The following is a 14,893-nucleotide window of genomic DNA, read 5'->3' on the forward strand; positions in this document are numbered from 1 at the left end:
GCATGGTGGTTCGGTCAGGTTCCGTACATAGTCCGACGCACGCCGCATCCGGAACTCAGACCGACCTGTGAATTCAGGCTTTGCCACGCCTTTACAGCATCACGCCGATGCCCTGCATCGACATTCACTTCGGTGCACAGGCCCTATTTTATTTTATTACTCACTTTGCATAAATTATTTATTATGCAATGATTTATTATTATTATTACTATTATCTCCGGTTTGCACTATTTTTTGTGCATAGGAAAATGATCCGGGTCGGACAATATCGTCAACTCGGTGTACTGACATACCACATCACCTCGGCTGGACGGGGGGCTTCGTCAACATTTCATTACCCCATGCCGGGGACTTCGGCGTCACTCTGCCGGCCTGCATTGGCCGTGCTATGTCCCCACTTCGGAGTGCCGAGCTCTTCGCTCCGCCACCTCGGGACCGGCTTGGGGGATGGAACCTTGTCCCGCATCAAGCTCAGACCGCGTCATCAATGCCGAACACATTAACCAGCTAAGTTGCCTTCATGCTCAAAGTTTTTAAATTTTTAACTTGTGTTCGGTTCGACCTAGCATTATACCTTTTTGGCAAAAAGTTGTTTGTGAAAAAAATTCCTTGTCATAACCTTGTTTGTGACACACAAATTCAAATACCCAGTTCACTTGGGGGCTTCCTTCATGAAGCCTTTCCTCTTGCATATGATTATACTTGTACGGCTTCGTTCCTTGTTCGTCTATTATGCCACAATATGCACCATATTGACTTAAGCGATTTGCAAGCTGGGTTTCCTCGCTCCTGTGTTTACCCCTATGTTCCTGATTGTTCGGCTAGGGAGTAAAGGGAGCACCTCTGCGATTGTCACGATCGGGTCATCCGAGCTCGGACCTCAGACTAGGTGAAGCCGAAAGCTAGCGCTCTTATTGTTTTCAATTATGGTCGGCACACAATGAACTCATGAGTACAAAAAATCTATTGCACAAGTCTCATAGTAACAATGAGCAACCGAAGAAAGGTATCGGTGGGGGTACTATTTTCTTCAAAGATGCTTCTTACACTTCGTCAGTAATATAGCATAAGTTCCCTGAGCGCACTTTGTCTGTTACAGCCTTATGGCCTGATTGCCTGGTTATCGGAAACACCGTCGATATTTTCGATAGGTGGAGTACATAACACTTTTCGGTCCTTGACCGAAGAGGGAGAAGCCGACGGTCGGTTAAGACGCGTTTAAAGTTCGGGTGAACAAAGATATGATATTAGTACTTCGGTACATACAATCATTATACATAAAATTCTTTTACCCAATTCACTTGGGGGCTCTTAAAGGAGCCATTTTATAATAAGTGTTCTTCTTCTTAGTCGTTGCAAAGTTTTTTTAGTATTATTATTTATCACTCCTTTCTCGACGCAAGTGTGTGGTCAATAGCCGGATAGCCTTGCTTCTCTCTAAAGCCGCTCAAACTTAGTTTGCTAAACTGGCCTCGGAGAAACACTCCGCCTTCGGGATAAAGAGGTTGAAGTTGTAGGCTGACCCGCTTGAAGTCTTGAGATAGGATGTGTCATTGTAAAGCACGACAGCAACACAATTTTTTTTCTAAGACCAATTTTTGATTTGGCACCGAACACTTGATCTAGTTCGGGCGTCCAGTTTTTACTGAATTTGGTTTTCCAAGCCTATGGCACTTCTAAGCTATTTGTGTGTTTCCAGCATTAGTCTCGTAGTGCGGCGCCGGACACCTTTAGGGATTCGGCAAAAACATTCTCGGACATTGATGTATATGCATCGGTTTCGAATTGCGTCTTTGGTCAATAGTTGGGTTGCCCGGCTCCTATGCTTGCCTCCTACGTTCCTCTTTGTTCGGCTAGGTGCACAACGGGAGAACCACTGCGATTGTGCTTCCAGCTAGCATGGTTAAGCGCCTCAGTGGAAAAAGCCGAAAACTGACTGTCACAATAAGCTTAAACTGGTCAGCGATCCGATGACTGTGTTAAATGACGGGTCGTTCATAGTATTGGCTGAAGTGTTTACGGCTTGACCTCGACTGTTGCTGAACACTAACCGGAGGCTAGTAACAGGCCTTCCAACTTTAAGCTCCTATGACTAGGTGAAAGTTATAAAGCCCGCATATCTGATTGCCTCATTTCTGCTAACACAACCGCCTCTGGGCACCGAGACGTCGGCTAAGGGTTGTTTTGTTAGTGCGGAAACACCCTGCATAGTATCTACCAAGGGGTAGAAGCCTACGATGGGCCACTTTCAACTGATAAACGGTCGCAGTGGAGTCGAAATAATGATGTAAAGTACTTGGACACATAGAATCATTACACATAATTTGTGATTTTATTTCGGATATCGATCCTTAATTTGGCCACCCGTGCCCACATTAAGGCTCGGGGGCTACTGGGCTTCGTGCTCATTATTTATAAATATTAAAGGGGCACATCGATCCCCTGATTTGGTGTTGCCACCCGACCAGTGTCTCGGGGGCTACTGCATTGCTTATTCAATTCAGAGAATTCAAAGTGCTTAGTGTTCGGCTTGACCGATTTATGCGCATACGCGTCTTCGGACAATAATAGCTACCATATGGACCTATCCGGCATCAAGCTAGTATATTGTGGTGACTTCTCATGACCCTCTCTCAGGGGCCCATTCGCCGATCACTATTATCTCTAATATATTACACTTCGTTTTTATTCCTATGTATGCTACCGGGCTAGGAGTTGATCCTCAGGCCGATTTCACGACCTGAGTCTCAGAAGCTACTAGGATCAGCAGTTTCATATTTTCCTTCAGGTGCATCTCGGATTTTAGACCGACACACACCTTGAGGGCTATTGGATATACATATACTGGCTATATATCTCGGCAGAGAATAAATTGCACCAATCAAAAATATTCACAAAAAATCAGCCCGCTGTCGGGTGGTGCACCACCTCGGAAGCAGTCCGGCATAAAGCTCGGGCGCTAGTGGCTGGCTCCATAGAGGGCATTTCCGGCATTGAGCTTGGCTAAACTCCTTCAACTTTTTAGAACCAAGGTGATCTATGACACCTTGGATACTGTCCGACGTTGGAGCTTGGATATAGTCCGACGTTGGAGCTCGGATACAGCCCGACGTTGGTACCCGACTGCAAAACGTACCTCAAATACAGTCCGGTGTTGGGGCTTGGACGCAAGAGGACACTGCTGCCCGGGAACAACTTCAAACCCGAGGTGTGGCATAAAAATAACAAGGCATTGATAAAGGCCGGAAACTTAAAGGGGCTCCTCGGATACCCGACGTGTAAACTCATCGGATGCACTCCGGCGATCCTCAAGATCGAAGATGAGAAGATTTGTTGAGCCAGTTTTCAAGACCGACAATCGAAGATGAAGAACAGTTTGGAAGAATCGAGGAGCGTCCCCAACTTGAAGACCGGTTCAGGGGGCTACTTACGGTGTCCTTGACTAGGGGGTACTCATCACATCGTCTCCCGGTCAGTTGGATTGGGCCGAGGACCCCCATGGCCGTATATTCATGGGCCAGTTCGGACAGCTGCCGCATACAAGGAAGATTCCACAAGACTTGGTGATCAAGACAAGGACTCCTCCCCACCGGCGTATTCGGCTAGGACTCTTGTTATCCTAGGCCTCTGGTGCATTATATAAACCGAGGCCAGGCTAGTCGATAGATATACACAATTACAATCATAGGCTAGCTTTTAGGGTTTAGCCTCTACGATCTCGTGGTAGATCAACTCTTGTAATACTCATATCATCAAGATCAATCAAGCAGGAAGTAGGGTATTACCTCCCTCAAGAGGGCCTGAACCTGGGTAAACATTGTGTCCCCTGCCTCCTGTTACCATCATCCTTAGACGCACAGTTCGGGACCCCCTACCCGAGATCCGCCGGTTTTGGCACTGACACACACGGCTAAGAAATGAACTTGTGTGTCTATGGGGCGCCCCCCTCCCCAGTATATAAAGGAGTGGAGGAGGGGGCCAGCCGGCCTCATGGGGTGCGCCCCAAGGGGGGGGGGAATCCTACTCCTACGAGGAGTAGGTTCCCCCTTTCCTAGTCTGTAATACCCCGCATGTAACTTTCCATATTTGTAACTCCGACTCTTGCCATTTTCGGCTATGTGTTTTGATATTCCCTCCGTGGTTGGGTTTTGTCTTTCGTTTTGCTTTTTGTTCTTGTCATGCATTTCATATCATGTCATCATGTGCATTGCATTTGCATACGTGTTCGTCTCGTGCATCCGAGCATTTTCCCCGTTGTCCGTTTTGCAATCCGGCGCTCCTATCTCCTCCGGCGCACCCCTCTTGTTTTCTTTCATGAGCGGGTGTCGAACGTTCTCGGAATGGACCGAGGCTTGTCAAGTGGCCTTAGTATACCACCCGGAGACCACCGGTCAAGTTTCGTTCCAATTGGAAGTCGTTTGGTACTCCAACGGTTAACCGGGCATCCGCAAAGTCCATTTGTGTGTTGCAGCAAAACCCCCCTCAAAAACAGCCCAAAACCCACCAAACTCTCTTCCATGCTCTAGGTCGTTCGATCATGATCGTGTGGGCGAAAACCGCACCTCATTTGGAGCCTCCTAGCTCCCTCTACCTATTTATATGTGACCCTCCCGAAAAACGAATCGCAGACGAAACCCTAGGGAAATCCCCGTGCGCTGCCGGACACGTCCGCTCAGGCTGGACGAAGTCGCCGCCGCCGCCCGGCCAACCAGGTCGCGCCACCTGTCCCCGTCGGCTCTCCCACCGCCGCGGCCCGCCCGGCCCGGGGCCGGCCCCCGCGGCCCGACCGCCCGAGCCGCCGGCGCTCCCGCGCGCCTCCCCGGCCTCGCCGCCGCCAGCCGCCGTCCCACCGCCGTCCCTCGCCTACGGCCGTCGCTGGCGCTGCCCGCCGCAGCTCGCCGTGCCCCGCCGCCGCCGTGCGCCGCCACCGGCGCCGACGCCCGCGCCGCCGTCTCTCCTCCGGCCGACGCCCGCGGCCTCCCTCTCCTCCTCCGTCGCCGGCGGGCAGGGCCCCGAGCCCGAGCTCCTTCGCCGATCCGATCTGGGTCAACGCCAGAGGTTGACCCGAGACCCCCGATTTTTCCTAAGTTTTTGCAATTTCATATTATGTGCCCTAGTTCATAGCATCATAACTCTCTGCATATAGCTCCGTTTCGCGCGTGTAATATGTCAAATTGTTCGCCTGGTGATGCTCTACATTTTGTTCAATTGCACCATGTTCATTAGAGGCCATCTTGATGCCGAAATCTCTGTTGCAAGAGGGCTAGTTGCTGTTATCTGCTGGTTCTTAACAGAACTTGGAGATTTGTCATTTTTGTATGATTTAATCTGTGCATCTTATGGGCATGAGCTCTACATGTGTTTTGTTTTATGCCATGCCATCTTTCCAGTGGTGTATGCAATGTATTTTTGTGATCTCTGTGGTCACTAGCACAAGCATGCAAACTAGGCCCCGTAATGTTTCTGATTTCAGGGGCTTGGTATTTTCTCCAAGTCTTTGTCTACTATTATTTTGTTGCCTTGTAAACTTGATGCTACAGAGAGATACGTGCATATTTTGGAGATGTTCAGTAAGCATGATTTGTAGATATAGTTGTAATTGATCCATTCCTGCCCTTGTTTGTAATTATGGAGTGCCATAGCATGACTCAATCTTGCTCTACTTTTGCTATAAAATATTTCTGGCAGATTCTTAACATGATATTCATTTTTGCCAAGCTTATTGTAGTTGATCCATACATGCTATGCTTTTGTTCTTGCCATGGATAGCTTCATAAACATGCCATATTTCTGTAGGTATGCTTGTTTTGTCATGCATTGCTTTGTGGTGAGTGCATCAAGCTCACCAAGAGGCCTTCATATTGTTATTTCTGCCATGCTCTGTTTTCTGCTTAGTCTGAAACCTGTTAACGAAACTTGCTATGTTTCATGCTTGCCATCATATCTTCTTGTCCTTTTTGGCTGATGGTCAGTAAGGGACTTTTGTCATATGCATTTAGTAGAACACTTCCATGCCTTGTTTTGCCATGTTAAGTTCCTGTAGCATGTTGATTTCGTGCTCTGACCATTGCTACCTGATGCTGTTTCTGCCATGTCCAGTAATTTCACCGTCTGTGATCCTGTTATTTTTTGCACTTTTGCCATGCTTGTTTGAGCTTGTTATGTTGTGAACTAGCCGTAGCTCAGTGTTCATCTTTTGTCAAGCATCTCCTGTAGATTACTGCCATATGCTTTGTTGCTATGTTGGACTGCTGTAGCATTGATGCTGGTTGCATTCTAAGTGCTATCATGCTGTTAATCGCAGATTTGTGTCATTCTTGTTTCGCTTGCCATTTGCAAACCGTGCATCCGTTTCCGGTGATCTTTATATCAATTTCGAGCAAAATCATCTCATCTTTCCAGTGGCATGCTTGGTTTGCCAAGTTACTGCCTTTTTCATCATTTTCCTTCCGGAGCACGCATATGCATCGCATATCATATCTCGCATATCATACATGTTTTGCATCATGTTGCTCGTGCATTTCTCGTGATTGATTGTGGTTCCGTTGCTTGTGTTCTTGTCTTGGGTAGAGCCGGGAGACGAGTTCGTGAACGAGGAACCTGTTGAGTACGCTTACGAGGATCAAGCTCCGACAACTCTGAGAACCTTGCAGGCAAGATGACCACCCCTCGAAACCACTTCTATCTTTGCTTTGCTAGTTGTTCGCTCTATTTCCATGCTGCGCTACCTATCACTTGCTATATCATGCCTCCCATATTGCCATGTCAGTCTCTAACCATCCTTTCCTAGCAAACCGTTGTTTGGCTAAGTTACCGCTTTTGCTCAGCCCTTCTTATAGCGTTGCTAGTTGCAGGTGAAGTTGAAGTTGGTTCCATGTTGGAACATGGATATATTGGGATATCACAATATCTCTTATTTAATTAATGCATCTATATATTTTGGTAAAGGGTGGAAGGCTCGGCCTTATGCCTAGTGTTTTGTTCCACTCTTGCCGCCCTAGTTTCTGTTATACCGGGATTATGTTCCTTGAGTTTGCGTTCCTTACGCGGTCGGGTGATTTATGGGACCCCCTTGACAGTTCGCCTTGAATAAAACTCCTCCAGCAAGGCCCAACTTTGGTTTTACCATTTGCGACCTAAGCCTTTTTCCCCCGGGTTTTCTAGAGCCCGAGGGTCATCTTTATTTAAACCCCCGGGCCAGTGCTCCTCTGAGTATTGGTCCAAACTGTCAGTCACCGGTGGCCACCAGGGGCAACTCTGGGCTGGCCTATCGGAAGCTTGGACAATCCGGTGTGCCCTGAGAACGAGATATGTGCAGCTCCTATCGGGATTTGTCGGCATATTCGGGCGGCTTTGCTGGTCTTGTTTTACCATTGTCGAAATGTCTTGTAAACCGGGATTCCGAGACTGATCGGCTCTTTCCGGGAGAAGGTTTATCCTTCATTGACCGTGAGAGCTTATGATGGGCTAAGTTGGGACACCCCTGCAGGGTATTATCTTTCGAAAGCCGTGCCCGCGGTTATGAGGCAGATGGGAATTTGTTAATGACCGGTTGTAGAGAACTTGTCACTTGACCCAATTAAAATACATCAACCGTGTGTGTAGCCGTGATGGTCTCTTCTCGGCGGAGTCCGGGAAGTGAACACGTTTTGAGTTATGAATGACGTAAGTAGGAGTTCAGGATCACTTCTTGGTCATTGATAGATGACGACCGCTCCGTTGCTTCTCTTCTCGCTCTCGTTTGCGTATGTTAGCCACCATATATGCTTATTGCCGCTGCAGCTCCACCTCATTGCACCATCCTTTCCTATAAGCTTATATAGTCTTGATCTCGCGGGTGTGAGATTGCTGAGTCCTCGTGACTCACAGATTCTACTAAAACAGTTGCAGGTGCCGACGATGCCAGTGCAGATGATGGGATTGATCTCAAGTGGGAGTTCGATGAGGAACGTGGTCGTTACTATGTGTCTTTTCCTGATGATCAGTAGTGGAGCCCAGGTGGGACGATCGGGGATCTAGCATTTGGGGTTATCTTATTTTCATTTGAATCTTGACCGTAGTCGGTCTATGTGTGTATTTTGGATGATGTATGGATTATATTTATGTATTGTGTGAAGTGGCAATTGTAAGCCAACTCTTTATCCCATTCTTGTTCATTACATGGGATTGTGTGAAGATGACCCTTCTTGCGACAAAACCACAATGCGGTTATGCCTCTAAGTCGTGCCTTGACACGTGGGAGATATAGCCGCATCGTGGGCATTACATAGTCCAACTAGGAGGGGAAGGAAAGGGAAAAGGGAGAGAAGGAAGGGGGGGCTTCCCAATTCGGGTTGGACTTGGGGGGGCGCACCCCTCCACTTGGCCGTCTCCTCCTCTCTTCCACTAAAGCCCATGAAGGCCCATTAACCCCCCGGGGGGTTTCGGTAACCCCCCGGTACTCCGGTAAATACCCGATACACCTCGGAGCCATTCCAGTGTCCGAATATAGTCATCCAATATATCAATCTTTATGTCTCGACCATTTTGAGACTCCTCGTCATGTCCGTGATCTCATCCGGGACTCCGAACTACCTTCGGTACATCAAAACACATAAACTCATAATACCGATCGTCCTCGAACGTTAAGCGTGCGGACCCTACGGGTTCGAGAACTATGTAGACATGACCGAGACTCATCTCCGGTCAATAACCAATAGCGGAACCTAGATGCTCATATTAGTACCTACATATTCTACGAAGATCTTTATCGGTCAAAACGCATAACAACCTACGTTGTTCCCTTTGTCATCGGTATGTTACTTGCCCGATATTCGATCATGGGTATCATCATACCTAGTTCAATCTCATTACCGACAAGTCTCTTTATTCGTTCCGTAATGCATCATCCCGTAACTAACTCATTAGTCATATTGCTTGCAAGGCTTATAGTGATGTGCATTACCCAGAGGGCCCAGAGATACCTCTCCGACAATCAGAGTGACAAATCCTAATCTCGATCTATGCCAACTCAACAAACACCATCGGAGACACCTATAGAGCATCTTTATAATCACCCAGTTACGTTGTGACGTTTGATAGCACACTAAGTGTTCCTCCGGTATTCGGGAGTTGCATAATCTCATAGTCATAGGAACATGTATAAGTTATGAAGAAAGCAATAGAAATAAACTAAACGATCATAGTGCTAAGCTAACGGATGGGTCAAGTCAATCACATCATTCTCTAATGATGTGATCCCGTTCATCAAATGACAACTCATGTCTATGGCTAGGAAACTTAACCATCTTTGATTAACAAGCTAGTCAAGTAGAGGCATACTAGTGACACTCTGTTTGTCTATGTATTCACACATGTACTAAGTTTCTGGTTAATACAATTTTAGCATGAATGATAAACATTTATCATGATATAAGGAAATATAAATAACAACTTTATTATTGCATCGAGGGCATATTTCCTTCATGTACCAGGAAATGGAGAGGGTAAAGTGACTTATGAACTGGTGGGTTGAAAATTTATTCCTACCATTTATGGTCATACTGTTGTGGTTTTACTTTCCAAATGTTATTGATCAAGAGGTTTTTTTTAGCGAATGCGGTGTGACATGTTTAAGAATTTCAAAGCAAAGACACATGTCAATCACTGGTCGCTCTCACACACCCATCTTCGCGAACTATGAGTTGACGACACTAAATGGTTCACACCCATCCGAGCGAATATAAGTTGACAACACTAAATAGTTCGTTTAGGATGGCAATCTAAACGAATATTTTCAGGATGGCATGTTTTGTTTACAATTTTCAAATGTTCCCTTTGATGTTGCATGACAAATTATTTTTTGCCAACACGGTCAATTCTGAATAAGTTGGAAAAAATTAGGCTAAGAATTCTTCAAGTTGAATCATGACATGCAACCCCTGAAAACGCATGACAATTACTTTGTTGCAGCATGACAAATTCCTAACAATCTTTTTCCTAGCATGGTTATGTTTTCTCTACAGCATGACAAATCTGTATAGAATAGCATGACAAATATACCTGTTTTAGTAAGGCAGTTTTTGTGTGTTCACTCTTAGTGTTTTTTATTGAATTCTCCCAGATCGCTGCATTCGCTCGGATGACCTCCCATAGGGAACTATAGTTCGCTCCAGTGACCTCTCTAGGAGATCGTCAGAATCCGAACCGGGTAGGCACACGACAACAAGGTGACCCAATAGAAGGTTCATGCCCAAAGATGTCATGGTGCAGATAACAACATCGACACGTGGTCATGTTCCATTCACACGGAGGAAGCAGACGGACGTGAGCCGTCAATCGATACCAATCCATCAGTTGGGCACAAATGGGAGTTCAGCAAACAAGCAATTAAGAGGGACCCACGAGCTTCACTATGCCTTAGCTGCTACCGTCACCTTATGTAATAACACTCGAGCATTAATGATCCGTTACCACTAGCATTAACACCAACCGCTGTAACCCTCCTTCATGGCACACTCTATATAAGCCAAGGCAGGGGCACCGGGCTGAGGTTCGCACCATTTGTATTCATCCTTATACACAAGAGAGAAAGCAACAATAAACCTTGTCTGTACACCCATTTGCATCTTCGGTAGCCTCTATGCCTCTACATTCTCACTCCTATACATACTTCCAGAGTTTGAGCCATGACAGTTGGCGCCCACAATGGCACTAGTCTATCGAAGCTATGATGCAGATGGTTTCTTCATTGTCTACCGGCGGTAGACTGGCTCTGAGGCGTACCATTCGCTTTGGTTCACTCGATTTCGCCACCAATGAATTAGCGTGGCATCCTAATACCCCACACACTGGAGTAATGACATGGGCATTCTGTGCATCCAGGAACTGGTCTTGTACCGGCTAGCCCGGCGGACGCTTATTCAACACTAGAGGTGCTCCCAAAAGTCTCGCCTTGGTAGGCTTGCTACCCAACTAGCTGGAATGCTCAATTCTCCTAGAGTTTGGCTCCCGAGGGGTGGAGAGATATGGAAGCCACACCTCTGTGGCTAAGGTTTTCATGGCAAAGATTGGTGGAGCATGCGGAACCCTATGCTAGAAAAACTAAATTTCAACCGCGCAACCAAGAACGTACTGTTGGTGCAATTGAGTGCCCCAAGAGTTTTCAAGATTGTTGGACAGAAATAGTGAGGGCCTAATGTGTTTGCTAGTCATACAGAGAAGTTATGTACCTGACGTTCTGAGGAGTTTGCTATAAACTCAGAAGATTCTTATCTGCGAAGCAGAGAAGAATGCTAAGGCAATCGAGAAGACTGCTATTGAAGATATTGCGTGACGGAATTGACCCCCAAAAGTTGCAGATGCGAAGTAATTATTATAGAGCTCAGTCTGAGAGTGTTAACTGTAGTCGAGAAGATCGAAGACGAAGAAAAGACGTAGTATTTTCTTTCGCAGTTCTTCTTCTCTTATTTGAGTCACAGGACCACTGGACTACTAAATGGGTATTGGTGTAATTCCTTGTCCTTTGTGTTTCGGGATTGTTGTCAGAAAAAATTTGGGATTGATTTGTTTGCTAGTGCACACATAGAGAAATAGTCCCTGGAGTATCGAGAAGAATGCTATATTCTGTCGAGAAGTTTGCTATAAACTTCACTGAGAGTTATCTGTGCAGTAGAGAAGATGATTATGTTTCGAGGAATGTTATTCTGAGAAGATTGCTATAATCTCCTGAAGAGTTTGCTACCGAAAAGTTTGGTGCCAAAGGCGAGAAGATTGCTATAATACACTACTGGAATCAGCTTCTTTGCCGTCCGCCATGGCGGACGGCAAAGGCATGGTTCACGGATGGCAAACCTCTTTGCTGTCCGCCAGCAGACGGCAAAATGTTCGGACGAAAGGGTGCCAGCAAAGGCCTTCTTTCCCGTCCGCTTTTCACAAACGGACGGCAAAGGATTGTGCCGTCTGCCATCCGATGCCAGTAGACGGCAAAGAGAATGGAGGGCAGTGCGGTGGCATGAGAGCCGTTAGGGGGTTAACGACGCTCTTTGCCGTCCGCTGGCGGACGGCAAAGAGCTCAGCTAGGCAGTACTACGAAGCTGCCACGTGGCCAGCTATGCCGTCTGCTGGCAGACGGCAAAGTGATTTGAATCTTTGCCGTTCGTTGGCGGACGGCAAAGTGACCAAATAGGCAGCCAGTGTTCCCAGGTTTCACAGGTAGCTGCCACGTGTCCTCTTTGCCATCTGATAGCGGAGGACAAATAGCTTTGCCGTCCGCTAGCAGACGGCAAAGAGGTTATATATCCCCTGTTGTTGTTTGAATCCATTTAATTTCACAGGAATTCACACACAGATATACATATATATATTTTGTTCACAGGCACACACAGATATACATATACATATCTATCTCCATCACAACATACATATATACATAATAAACATAGTTCCATCCATATATACATATTACATATCACAATGTTCATCCAACACATTGTTCCATGCATCCATATAACAAGTTCCATGTTTTTCATCGATACAAACAAAAAAAGATAAGGGAAACAAGCACTCCATCCATGCAAGCTTCCATATAGTGAATTAAATCTGCAAAATGGAAACAAGAAAGTTAGAAAAGAAGAAGACTAGCTAGAATCAGAAGAAGAAGAAAACTAGAAGAAGAAGAAAACTATTCTTCTCCTTCTTCTTCTTCTTCTTCTTCTTCTTCTTCTTCTTCTTCTTCTTCTTCTTCTCTTCTTTTTATTTTTCTTCTTTTCTTCCTATTCCTTCTTTTCTTCCTCTTCCTGGATTTTCTTCATCTTATTCTGTCATTTGTGGACTAAATAGGCTAAATTATGTCATAAATGGACTAAATAGGCTACATAAGAAGAAAAATGCCATTTTTGAGCTTACCTAGCTAATTATGCCATTTTTACCTAACTAAGCATATTATGAGATATAACTTAGAGCTAACTTCTTCTTCTTCTTCTCCTCCTCTCCTATTTCTTCTTCTTCTTCTTCTTCTCCTCCTCGTCTCCTCTTTCTTCTTCTTCTTCTTCTTCTTCTTCTAGTATTCTTCTTCTTCTCCTTCTTCTTCTTCTTCTTTTCTTCCTATTCCTTCTTTCCTTCCTCTTCCTTGATTTTCTTCATCTTATTATGTCATTTGTGGACTAAATAGGCTAAATTATGTCATAAATGTACTAAACACGCTAAATAAGAAGGAAAATACCATTATCATGGAGGTGTAGGAATGTTCAGGGCTGCGCCAGTGCCAGACGGAGGTGAAGGACTGGTCGGGGTTCCGGCATTGGCAGAAGGAGTGGTTGATGCTTGTCGGGAGCCATGCTGCACCAAAGATCATTTCCAATAATGTCTCGTTAGCAAGTTCGCAAACTGAAATGTGAATAGTAGTAAGAAACGACCATTCAAATCAAACTCACCATGGTTGCCGGAGCAATCTGGGGCATCGGCGAAGGGGCTTGACCGTTTTTCTCGTACATGGTCTGCACATTTGGTTCTCACGAGTCAGTCATATTAGATAGTAATGCGAACATTACATGCATGATTGGGCTTATTAATATGCACGAGAAACATACCACGATGAGCTCGTATAGGGCCCGGTTAGTGCTGTCGTTCCGGTTCCTCTCCTCCTCCAACAACTTAACCGTCTTCTCCTCCATCTCCCTCTGCTTCTCCTCCGCCTCCCTTTGTGCCTCCCTTTTTGCCTCCTCCACAAGCGCCTTCGTCTTCAATCTCTCTTTCTCAACAGTAGTCTGCAACACACAACTCCTCGTTAGCATCATGTAATCATCGACGGACGCACACACAATGTAATGGAGGAAAGGTGAGAGAGTCCGTATAACTAACCGCCATGGCGATCTCCACGGGCCGTGCACGAGGCGTAATCTTAGGATCAGAGCTACTCAGGCGCTTCTTGATCTGCGGGAGAGTCTTAGGACAACGTATCAGTCCATCACCAATGGCTTGAGAGCCATGGGACCTCCCGCCACCAGATATCATCACCAGATCTGTATCAAAAGGATCTTGGCTCGGGTTAAAGTCCTCCCCTTTCATCGCCTTCCCCTTGTCTCTGTAACACACAAGCTTGTGGTGGGAGGTCTTGTTGGTGAAGTTCTGTGGATCATCTAGGCCAGACTCCGTGAATGGCTTGTCCTTCTTGTACGGGGCCATATGGGCCATGCCATAGAGATCGAACAGACCTGGCACATGCTTCTTGTGGTGGTGCGCCTGAGAGAGAGGAACAAAATATTAGTTAAGGTCATTTTGGAGAAAGATATTGCTATGTAAATAGGTCATTTTGCAGCTAAGAAAGGTTATTATGTCATTATTGAGCTATCCAAGGTTATTATGTCATTTTAGAGCTAACTATAGCATATTAAGTCATTTTATAGAGCTATCTAAGGTTATTATGTCATTTTATAGCTGAATATGGCATACATGAACTATCCAAGGTAGTTATGCCATTTTTTAACTAACTAAGCATATTAATTAAGTCATTTTGGAAGGGATAAATGCTAGCATGAAGAATGAATTGCATGAATCATGTAGCAAACCACATACCCAGTTATCCCCGTACTCAAACAGGTTGGAGCTCCCTTGATGGTGTGGCACACCTTCCATTTGGTCGCGCTTATCCTTGGCCTTTTGGTGTTCGACTTTCCATTGGTCAGAGCACCACGCATCCACCAACGCCTCCCAACAGTCCATCTTATCCACACACCATCTCGGGGGCACCTAAGTGAGTCAAGAGAAATTTCAGCGCTATGCCTACGAATCAAATCAAGAAAACTAAGTTCAAGGCCTTAAGAATAGGTAATTACCTGCATGTACTTCTCCTTACTCAGAAACTTGCCGCGACACTTCTGCTTGCCCCTCCAAATACCCTTCGAGGCGTAGTAGT

Source organism: Aegilops tauschii, chromosome 4, assembly GCF_002575655.3.
Source record: "Aegilops tauschii subsp. strangulata cultivar AL8/78 chromosome 4, Aet v6.0, whole genome shotgun sequence".
Taxonomy (NCBI): domain Eukaryota; kingdom Viridiplantae; phylum Streptophyta; class Magnoliopsida; order Poales; family Poaceae; genus Aegilops; species Aegilops tauschii.